Here is an 11992-nt window from a genome sequence, read left to right on the forward strand (position 1 = left end):
GACCACACTGACCCAGGTACGTAATATTGCAACAAAGACATAAGCTGTTCAAAATCAAATTTGATGAATGTATTCCACAATAACTAAATATGTACATGTTCTAGGCATTGTAATAATCACAACAACAAAAAAACATTTGAGGCATTTTACTTACTTGAATCTGACAAATCCAGTCCAATAAAACAAAGAGGTGTTGCTCGTTTGAAGATGCGGAAGTTGTGTGAGTGTATGGCCAGAGGGCAGGACCTATACACACGTTTAATACCAAATAGCATAGTGAGGCTGAACAAAAGGACCTTTTGAATGTACTATGTAAATGTAGCCTTTAACAAAACAAAACATGTACTGACTCTTTTAGGATAGCTTAAAGTAATGTTGTAAAATTACAACCGGGGTCCTTACAGGGTTAACTATGCGGTACTATTAAATCCACGTCAATTACACATCACAGCAATGAGGCCAGATGAATTAAACCAGGATACATCCTTTACTATCAAACTGGGTCTAAACACAGCTGCCTGTGCATTTGATAAATACTTTCCGATTTTATATTTATGATATGCTACTTATCAGCTACATGGCCCTAACGTGTAAAGTTATACAAGCATTTGTACCAGTGCTTCTCACAAGTAGACTATTGCAGGCCAGAGTAGCTGGAGTGATCCTCCTTTTTGAATATTCATTTGTATATTTATGGAGAGCACGAAACTTCCTGATAGAACCAAGACAAAAAGGAAGTAAACACAAAGAGGAACAAGGTATGGGCTCTGGGAGTGTTTGAAGACTAAAAATAGATGTTGATCAATTTTCAGACAGGTTTTTTATTTCAATCAGGAGAGACTTCATTTAGTTTTAAAGAACATTTATTGACACATGTCATAGATAAATGTTAAGTCTTTGGTGATTAGACCCCGATCCTGAAATCGTATATCTAAAGGGGGAAATGTAGCCGAGAGCATATAGGGAAACCCCCAAAAAAGGAGGAAAGTGGATGAGAGATAAGGAGATCGGGCCACTTGACGAAGGTCTTAACTTACCAGGTGGCATTTCATCTCAAACCTTTATTTAACCAGGTGGACCCATTGAGATCATCTATCTCTTTTCCAAGGGAGACCTGCAGCAAGTAGGTTACAACAGAAAACGTAAAACAACAGAAAACAATAAGGACATCATATTTACAGGGCTACATCTACATACCTATCGACATTGAACAAGTATAAACAGTATCAAATATGCATTTGCACCTATCTGAGCTTTAAAAACATGCAGTGGAACCCAATTGCCTCAGTTTCAATCTGTTTGAAGACTGTTCCAAGCAGGAGGAGCTGCGCACATAAAAGCTTCGTACCTAAAGTCAGTCCTTGCCTGGCATATGTAACTCCATGTGTGATCAGAGAGATGTAAGATGGGAGTTTACCCAACATGGCTTATAGAGGAACATGTACCATTACGATGACTGAGCCTCCGTACAGTAAGTGAAGGCAACCTGCCCTGGCATACAGGGTACAGTGTGAGTAAGTGCTTACAAATAGTAACAAATCTCAGTGCGCTGTGATAGGCAGCATCAGTGGCGGATTTAGGATTGTAGGAGATCCGGGGCTTAGCCAGGAGTTGTTGGGGGGGGGGGGGGGGTGCAGGGGTACAGTGCTACCCCTGCCTGGGGTGGACCAAACATCCTTTAGGGGGGGTCGTCGCCTCCTCTTGGGGGGTCCGGGGGCATGCTCCCCAGGGAAGATTTGTTTTAAATATTGAAGTGAAAGCATCAATCTGGTGCACTTTGAGAGCAACATTAACCCTACCTTAATAACACCTTAAAGCAGACAAAAGGCACTGGAGAACAATCTGATCAAAAGACGTGTTCAATGGCATTAAAACGAGAACAAACGCAGCTGAATCGGTTGATCCATAGGTTAATAATGTATGTGGCTTTGAAGCAATTGTTTATAATCCATAACTCCATTTTTATGTAAAAATCGAAGCACAAAGGTTAGCTGCTAATGGTAGCTACCAGAGTGTATGCAGCTTCCGGTTTTGGCTACGTGTCACTCTCACTCCTTATTTGGTAATGTGTGACCGGAAGCAGCAGCCACTCTGGTGGTAACCATTAGCAGCTAACTTTTGCTCTGCGATTTTTACATAAAAAATGGAATTATGGATTATAAATGAAATAATATTTTGTATACAGAGATGTTAAAAACCTATGGAGTAACCGATTCAGCCGCGTTTTTCCTGGTTTTAATGCCAGTGAACACGTCTTTTGATCAGATTGACAGCTACGGTGAGACGATCTCCCCTAGAAGCTCCGTAAAGGTACGTGTTGTGATGTCTGTGTTTGCTTCCCCTGTCACGAGTTTTGGATCACTCAGTGATGATACTATATACCTAAATAATCTGTGGAACCTCAGCTTTAATCGGAGATATTGTATGTGCAGCTACGATAAGTAATTGGGTCTTTTATCTTGAGTTCTGTGCCAAAGTCCGTTAGCATTTTTCGCCTCAGGGGTCATTTAGATGCTTCTTATGAGACTTGTGTTTTGTTTTGGTAAAAATGGTTTGTATCGTATAAAAAAGGTAAAGTAACCCGCCGGGACATTTGGGGCTTAACAGGTTTAAAAAAAACGCAATATATATAGGCAGGGTACAAAAAACCGCAATGTCAGTTTTTTCAATATCGTGCAGCCCTAATACTAACACAAGGGTATACTTGTGGGTATAGTGGTGGTTACTCCATGTGTACTAGCTATAACATTAACGTCACATCACTCTTTTTTCACTTCTTACTCAGTCAGCCAGAGTGCAGATATTAGGGCTGTACCCGAATATTCGACTATTCGAATATTCGTTCGTTGGCCAACTATTCGGGGTTTCAATTTCATTATTCGGCATATGTTTTTAAAAAAATTGTTCTATTTATTTAATTTTTTTCCCTAAATGTATTGCTATCAATAAAGGCGAATTGCCATATTCTTATACTATATTTTATCTTTTTAATTGCACTGTTAAAATGCGGAAATATATACAATCTCAGCCTGTGCTCCTGACCTCGCGTTCATTCACAGTCACGAACGCAATACGGTACGCTTCACCTCATTTCACACACCTGAATACAGAAAATGCCGGAAGACTCCGGCTGTGTGGGACCATTTTAAATTGGACGACGCTCAGAAGAAGGCAGTGGTGCCAAATATGAGACAATGAAACTGGCCGGTGGCATCAACACTCTGAAAAGTCACCGGATGCTGTAAGTACTAGCCTAGCTTAGCTTAGCTGTTGTCAAATTGCCATGATGAAGCTGCTTTATCCGCCGTTTAAACCGTAACGTTACACATGATAAAATCGTGCTCTTACTTTGCTTGGAAAATAGTTGCAAGCAAGCGAATTGTTTTTTGTATTAGTTTTTCAAATTGATCCAAATAGTGAAAATAATAGGAGCAATGTGGGAACATCTGCGGCTAAGGCAATTATTGGCATACAGTTTGTTTATTTATTTTTCGTTCTTCATTTATTTAAATACTGTTTACTGTATCGGTAACAAGTGTTACCCTGTTAGGCCTACTGTTACGGCTGTTATTAAAAGTAGTGTTGTTATAATATGAAATATGTGTTTTTTATCTTCAGGTTGTAAAACGTTATAGACGGAATTTGGAACCGGATTTGGTTCCCGGGCGCTGCGCTACGGCTGGGTTAAATGCAGAGGACACATTTAGTTTTAATGTATGCGAGTACTGAGACAATAAATACATATACATCGTAATAGTAGGCCTATGCTCTTTCTGCGCTTCTGCTTAACAGCGTGTTGTCAGGTGTCTCGGAGCGTGTTATGACATTTTTTTGAAAAGAAAAAAAATCTCTCCGCACCGAATATTCGAATATTCGCTGCTGATTACTACCGAATATCCGGAGCCCAAAAAATGGTATTCGGGACAGCCCTAGTAGATATCACCATTAGATTCACAAACCTGAAACATTATCAATTTCTTCACTGCTGGTGATGACATTGTTGTCAGCTGCTGATACTGCTGCTGCTGCAGCTTGTGGCGCCTGCTTCGATGACAATAACTTTCTAATATCTATAACTGTAGGCCTATAGGCTATTAGCTTAAAACTCGTCAGGCACTAGGAAGGATCACTTCTACTTCAGGGCAGGCTACGCAGTACGCAGGCTAATGTCCCGCAGCGGATGCTTCTCTGGTGGACTCCGGTACTGCACATTACTCCAGAGACGTTTAAAAAAAAAAAAAAAAATGGATTTTTTTTTTTTTTTTTTTAGTGAAACATTCGGGGCTTTTCAGAAAACATCCGGGGCTTGAGCCCAAGTAGCCACCCCCTAGCGCCGCCAGTGGGTGGCATCTAACTTGTTCAGGTCATTACCTGAACAAGTTAGATGCCCCACAGGTCCATTCATATTCCTCTACTGCTGATGTTCAAGTGTTATATCAGTATGTTAGTGTCTCCACTTTAAAGGGTCCCTCTCCTGCTGATGTTTCAGGTGTATGTAGTGTCTCTACTTTAAAGAGTCCTCTCCTGCTGATGTTCAGGTGTATATCAGTATGTAGTGTCTCTACTTTAAAGAGTCCTCTCCTGCTGATATTCAGGTGTATATCAGTATGTAGTGTCTCTACTTTAAAGAGTCCTCTCTACTTTAAAGAGTCCTCTCCTGCTGATGTTCAGGTGTATATCAGTATGTAGTGTCTCTACTTTAAAGAGTCCTCTCCTGCTGATGTTCAGGTGTATTATCAAGTATGTAGTGTCTCTACGTTAAAGAGTCCTCCTCTCCTGCTAATGTTCAGGGGTATATCAGTATGTAGTGTGCTCTGACTTTAAAGAGTCCTCTCCTGCTGATGTTTCAGGATGTATATCAAGTATGTAGTGTCTCTACTTAAAGAGTCCGGCCTGCTGGTGTATATCAAGTATAAATATTATAATAATAATTTCCTTACAATTTATTATAGCGGCTTTTTCCAGATGCTCAAGCGCTTTACACAATAAACATACACATATTTTGTATACATGCAATGGTCACTGTGGACAATACCCACAGGAGAAGTGTCTTCTTGCACAAGGACACAACGGCTTTTACAGACCACAGCAGTGGCGGGTTTCACCTTTGATCTGATGATCATTGCACAGCACCACACACCGTCCATCTTTCACGCCTCAAGGCGGTTTTTACAAGTACACATTGATATTATACATGTACTGTGGACATTACCAAGGAGCAAATCCGGGTGAAGTGTCTTGCCCAAGGACACAACGGCCTGACGCAGTGGCGGGTTTTTTCGAACTGGAGTTCCCCAGCACCCCCCTTGATCTGATGATCAGATGCACAGACCACTGCGCCACCCCGTTCCCGTTGAATGTAGTATGTAGTGTCTCTACTTTAAAGAGTCCTCTTCCTGCTGATGTTCAGGTGTATATCAGTATGTAGTGTCTCTACTTTTAAGAGTCCTCTCATGCTGATGTTCAGGTGTATATCAGTATGTAGTGTCTCTACTTTAAAGAGTCCCTCTCCTGATGATGTTCAGGTGTGTATCAGTATGTAGTGTCTCTACTTTAAAGAGTCCTCTCCTGCTGATGTCAGGTGTATATCAGTATGTTAGTGTCTCTACTTTAAAGAGGTCCTCTCCTGCTGATGTTCAGGTGTATATCAGTATGTAGGTCTCTACTTTAAAGAGTCCTCTCCTGCTGATGTTCAGGTGTATATCAGTATGTAGTGTCTCTACTTTAAAGAGTCCTCTCCTGCTGATGTTCAGGTGTATATCAGTATTGTAGTTGTCTGTACTTTAAAGAGTCCTATCCTGCTGATGTTCAGGTGTTATATCAGTATGTAGTGTCTCTACTTTAAAGAGTCCTTCTCCTGCTGATGTTCAGGTGTATATCAGTATGTAGTGTCTCTACATGTCTCCATGCTTTAATGTTCAAAAAGCTCTTTATTTATCTCATACTGCCTGTGCTGCAGCACCTCTTTTCACCCTCTGTCTGAAACCAGAGCCCAGTCTGCTCTGATTGGTTAGCTGCCGGCTCTGTTGTGATTGGTCAACCGCCTTAGAGATGTCCCACCCCTAAGCCTATCACGTATAATGCGTTGGAGCTCTAGCCAATAGAAGTGTGAGTGTTACGTTAGTGATGTCACTATGTTCCAGAAGTAAACAAAGGAGTCCAATGGCTGCGTTTCAGGCAGGGGGAATACAGGGACTTTAGACTTTGCAGACCATTTACATGCACTAAAACCTATTTAACACACAGGAGATGGAAAACCCTAAAAAGCCTCTGAATGCAGCACTTGTAGTGGAGTATTTTCACAGTGTAGGATATGTACTTTTACTAAAGGAAAGGATCTAAATACTTTTACCTTGTTTACAGCTTTAAAATATTTTTTAGACACCTACTTTTTCTCAGTGTTAACGTCATAATGTCACGTGTGGACCATAGACTGTATATATAAATGCACGTAGTGTCCGTGACGTCACCCATAGGATTCTGCAGTTGCCGTGAAGCCCTTAGTAGGCAGAGTAGGCCACTAACGGCTTGACTGTGACGTCAGAGTCTAATACCACCTGCTCCAAATAAGGGCAAAGAGGCGGAGACGAGGCGGGACCTGCTGCCTCCGAACGCCTTCGCGGCCGCGGGTAACGTAATGTCCAGATGATCTGAACTGTTATTACCTGCAGTAGATGCAGTGTTACTGCTGGTGATTAGGGCTGGTTGTTTTAACCATTTTCTGAGTTCCATCACTGACTGCTGTGTAAGCACCTTGCAGATGATGAACGCGTAGCGGCACAGGTCACCCGCACCTGACATAATAACGTTACTTACCGTTTAAATTGACCAAATAAATGCAGCAGACAATGTTATTTAACCACAATTACAATTTATTGTATTTCAACTATATTCTTCTTATTATTATTATTATTATTACTACTATTATTATTACAAACATGTAATATTTTTCACTTTTCATTTTGTTTCACTTTTCAAATGAGGGTGCATAACGACTCACTGAGGGTGCAATGCACCCTTATGCACCCCCGTATAACCGGGCCTGGCACCAACCATGAACAATATTAATATTAATTAAAACTGCGGTCGCACTTGTGCGCGCAGTGATGAGCGGGGCCCTCGCGTCCGTGCGCCTGTCGGGGAGGGCGGCAGGGTCGTCCCGGCGTCAAGCAGACGTGCGCGAGTCCTGGGAAATGAGCCGTTTGTCATTTCTCTAATTTTGGCGTCCCAGGTGCTCCGGCAGCGACCCGGAAACGGATGTCGAAGGAAAACAAATTTCTGTAAAGGCTCGTCGAGGATCGATTATCGAGGAGGCTGTCTGGAGGAGCCGTAACCGAGGATACACTGATTTAGAGGAGAGAGGAGTGTCTCTGGAGGAGCTATAACCGAGGGTACACTGAAGTATTCTCCTGAGATGATTTCAGCCAACAGTGATGTTTAAAAGAGGCGTGACGCATGTCTGGACTTCTGTCAAACGAAGCACAGCTCTGCAAACTGTTCCTGTTGTGATTATAAGTTATTTGAGATGATCAAATGTGCATCAGACTTTCTGCACTTTACCGTTTGTTTACTCACTAATCACATGTGCCCTGGATGTTAGATGATGTTACAGTGAGAACAGCTGCTGAGGTCAGTGCAGAAAGCAGAACAGTGTGTATAATATATATCGCTCAATAACAAATGTAACAGGCCTACATGTCACACTTATTTGTAGGCTTTAGGAGATATCTACAAATAAACATTAGGGTTAGGGTTAGGGTTAGGGTTAGGGTTAGGGTTAGGGTTAGGGTTAGGGTTAGCGAGTGTCTTTTGTAATGAATATGCTGCCAGCAAAGGGCGTTGTTGGACTAACAGTGTGTGTGTGTGTGTGTGTGTGTGTGTGTGTGTGTGTGTGTGTGTGTGTGTGTGTGTGTGTGTGTGTGTGTGTGTGTGTGTGTGTGTGTGGGGTTAGGGTTAGGGTTAAGGGTTAGGGTTAGCGAGTGTATAGGTTAGGGTTAGGGTTAGGGTTAGGGTTGGTTAGGGTTAGCGAGTGTCTTTTGTGATGAATATGCCGCCAGCAAAGGGCGTTGTTGGACTAACAGTAGGTGTGTGTGTTTGTGTGTGTGTGTGTGTGTGAGAGTTGATGTGCCAGGCAAACAGGCGGGCCTCAGTAGCTTATCTGACATATAATTGGTCAAAAATGGTACATTCTCCGTTAGCCTACGAGCTCCCCGTTTGAGCGAAGGACTATTACTTCTCAATGTAGCATGACATTGGATATGCGCTGAAGTTGTCCTGGATTGGAATTGTTCCGATCATTCCCCTATGAGGAGTTTGCAGAAATGTCCTTAAAATGCATGAAAACCGCAAATTTTTGTAAATGGCCGACTTCCTGGGGGGCGGGGCTAATGGAAGGCAATTTGAAATATGTGTGCAATCATAATAGCAATATGTATACAGCGTTTCGTGAATATTGGAAAAAGTATACGCGAGTAGTTTGGAGTAATTTGGAGTAATTTGTGACATGTAAATCGTAATAAATGGTGTATTCGCTGTTAGCTTACGACCTCCACGAGTGATTTTTAAAAAATGTGCTCCTCAATTAAGCATCATATTGGATAGGGGCTAAACCTGTCCTGGATTGGAATTGTTCCGATCATTCCCCTAGGAGGAGTTTGCAAGAACGTGCGTAAAATGGCTGAAAAATGCACATTTTTCAAAATGGCCGACTTTATGGGGGGCGGGGCTAATGGAAGGCAATTTGAAATATATGTGCAATCATAATAGCAATATGTATACAGCGTTTCGTGAATATCGGAACAACTATATCCGAGTAGTTTGGAGTAATTTGCAACATGTAAATCGTCAAAAATGGTATATTCGCTATTAGCCTACGACCTCCACGAGTAATTTTTCAAAAATGTGCTCCTGAATTAAGTATCCTATTGGATAGGGGCTAAACCTGTCCTGCATTGGAATTTTTCTGATCATTCCCCTAGGAGGAGTTTGCAAGAACGTGCGTAAAATGGCTGAAAAACGCACATTTTTAAAAATGGCCGACTTTATGGGGGGCGGGGCTAATGGAAGGCAATTAGAAATATGTGTGCAATCATAATAGCAATATGTATACAGCGTTTCGTGAATATGGGAAAAACTATATGCGACCAGTTTGGAGCAATTTGCGCCATGTGAATAGTCAAAAATGGTGTATTCGCTGTTAGCCTACGACCTCCACGAGTAATTTTTCAAAAATGTGCTCCTGAATTAAGTATCCTATTGGATAGGGGCTAAACGTGTCCTGCATTGGAATTTTTCTGATCATTCCCCTAGGAGGAGTTTGCAAGAACGTGCGTAAAATGGCTGAAAAACGCACATTTTTCAAAATGGCCGACTTGTTGGGGGGCGGGGCTAATGGAATGTATGTACAAATATGTCTTCAATTCCATGAGGAATGTCTGTGCCAAAATTCGTGAAGTTCTGAGAAACTATGAGACTACCACACAATAGGGGGCGCTAGTGAGCAGTATTTTAGAAAAATTACGTTTTTTTTTTACATTCTTGAAAAGGTCGTGGGCTGTGACGTGTGTACCAAGTTTTGCGTACCGAAACACATTTTAGCACATCGTCATAAAAAAAAAAGTACAGGCCACGCCCACATTTGTCATTCGTTGTGACAATTTAAATATAAGTCCATACTCATCCCCAGAGTATGTCTAAAAAAAAAAAATATATATTTCGTCCATCAGTTCATGAGTTATACATTTGTCATGTTTTTGGCGCCCCCTATAGTCCAAAATGGAAATTACTTGTTGTGCCTATTCCCCAATACAGATTGAACATTACCAGCAAAATGTGTGTTTTTTTTGTACATTGTTGATGAGTTATGAGCATTTCTATCTAAGCCCCGCCTTTTTGCGAACACGTTTAGAGTAATGAGGGCCACATTTATCGACTGAACATGCTCATTTCCTACGATAATGTGTCTGACCCTCCGGCGATACTGTATACTGAGTTTGGTGTTGAAAAACCAAAATTTGAAATTTAAGTGAATATTTAACTGTTTTTCAAATTATGCTAATTTAAAAAAAAATAAAGTAGGCGGAGCTTACGGGTACTTGGACATTATATGTAGAGCAGGTCCACCCGAGTAAGTGTGAAAAATTTCAGGTCATTTGGAGTTACGGTGCGACTTTGTACATCTTTCCAAAAACGGAAATGGCCATAGGTGGCGCTAGAGAGCATGTTGGACAATTTGAACACATTGACTCCAGAATATCAAATTTTTCACCGATTCTGGAATCTGTGCAAAATTATACAACTTTCTCAGCATCCTAAAGGCCTGAAAATAAGCATTGAAATATGGAATAATAATAATAATACCACGAATAACAATAGGTATCCTTGCACTTCGTGCTAGGACGCCGTTGGGTCCTAGCACTCTCGTGCTCGGGCCCTAATAATACAGCTATAGCACAACACAACCCTCTCACTGCCTGGAGAGATGCGACGCCACACACACAACACAACGGCTCGTCTTCTTGTGTCTCTTAAGCCCCCAAGTTAACGTTAGCTGTCAAGTTAGCACTAGCACTGACGTTAGCTCCCTCCTCTCTCGGTTCTGTTGTAGCAGCAGTCACAACGTACGATGTGCTACCACCAGCTACATTCGGTTGGTCTTCTTGATCAGGTTGTTTGGCCGTCTTTTTTAAGAAATTGCCCAAGGTAAGTTGTTTTTTTCTTTTCGACATGTCAGCAGCAGCAACAATGCCTGGTAAACATGCAGTGCTAACTAAACGAGCTTGTGAGTGAGTGGGTAGTGGGTGGAGCTGCGGGCAGCGTGCAAGCAGGCGACACTTTTTTCATGAATCATAAACTCTAAATATAATTTTATTTCACTTATTTTACACCTTTGAAAAAAAAACATGCCCAAAATGGAATTTATTTGGTCATCATATCAGTATTTTAGAGAGCTCCCCCCAAATTTCACAAACCATGTTCCCAGGGGAGCTCATGTCACCACTAGGGGAGCTATTGCTCCCCCTGCTCCCCTCCAGTTCGCACCCTGCTCCACCGCCCGGACCTAACGGAGCCGCAGTGGGCTAGCTCCGGGACACCGGCTGGAGCTAGCCTCCTGCGGCTCCGTTAGCTCCGGCGGCCACCACTGGGATAATTGGGTCCCCTATTAACATTTTCTCCCGTTTAGCATTATGGGCGTCATAGCCATAGACTATACAAGTCTTACCCAAGGCTGAATCATAAACTAAAATCTATATGTATGTATAAAGGGTTACGTCCTTAGCTGGCTAATAAGTAACAAGCTAAGCTACCAAGCACACAAACACCTGCGAACGGGGTTAACATGTATAATATTATCATTTTAGACTTCTTGGAAGTTCTGTACATTCAAGCGCACAGCACAACATTTTAATTGTCTGGTATTTGTAACAATATTCCCTAAAAGGCACAATCACCACGAACACGGCTAAAGGGTCAAGTACAGTAACTACAACTAACTAACGTTGTAGCCTCTATGGTTGTAGCCTAGCAGAGTGGACAAGTTGCTGTTAGCTGACAGTGAGGCATGTACGTGTCCATCAAAGTGACCACGCCCTAATTTATGCAAAAGCTTTAAGGCTTAATATTAATTAAACAGATGAGTTTTCACCCCCCCAATCCATATTCATGAAGGGGGGATCTAACTATACAGAGAATATGGTTTTTTGAACCACGATGTAAACATGTTTATTTCTGCTGTAAAGTTGGGCATTTTAACATGGGGTCTATGGAAATTGCTCCCTTCTGTAGCCTGCTCCTACTGGCCACAAGATGAACTGCAGTTTGAGACACTTCCGTATTAGCGTCCCGGCTCTTCCCCAGAGTTTGCCGCTTGGTGAACGGCAGCTATCAAAAAAGGCGGGAGAAAAAACGAATACACAGTATTTTTCCTTGATCTTACGGGAAGTTAAAATTAAACTTATTTTGAGATTTCACAATACTGATGGATGATTCATAG

At 41.9% G+C, this 11992-nt stretch overlaps 2 protein-coding genes across 2 annotated transcripts in view; both read right to left on the minus strand.

The window, feature by feature from the left end:
- The window catches only part of LOC117539918 (deoxyribonuclease-1-like 1), a 38225-nt gene extending 38012 nt beyond the window's left edge, over positions 1–213 (minus strand). The window contains exon 1 of the mRNA XM_034206274.1: positions 155–213. The gene's annotated coding sequence lies outside the window, so the exon portion shown is untranslated. The remainder of the gene's footprint in view (positions 1–154) is intronic.
- The window catches only part of LOC117539916 (deoxyribonuclease-1-like), a 49083-nt gene that overhangs the window by 9234 nt on the left and 27857 nt on the right, over positions 1–11992 (minus strand). The gene's annotated exons all lie outside the window — the stretch shown is intronic.

Source organism: Gymnodraco acuticeps, unplaced genomic scaffold (genome assembly GCF_902827175.1).
Source record: "Gymnodraco acuticeps unplaced genomic scaffold, fGymAcu1.1, whole genome shotgun sequence".
NCBI lineage: Eukaryota > Metazoa > Chordata > Actinopteri > Perciformes > Bathydraconidae > Gymnodraco > Gymnodraco acuticeps.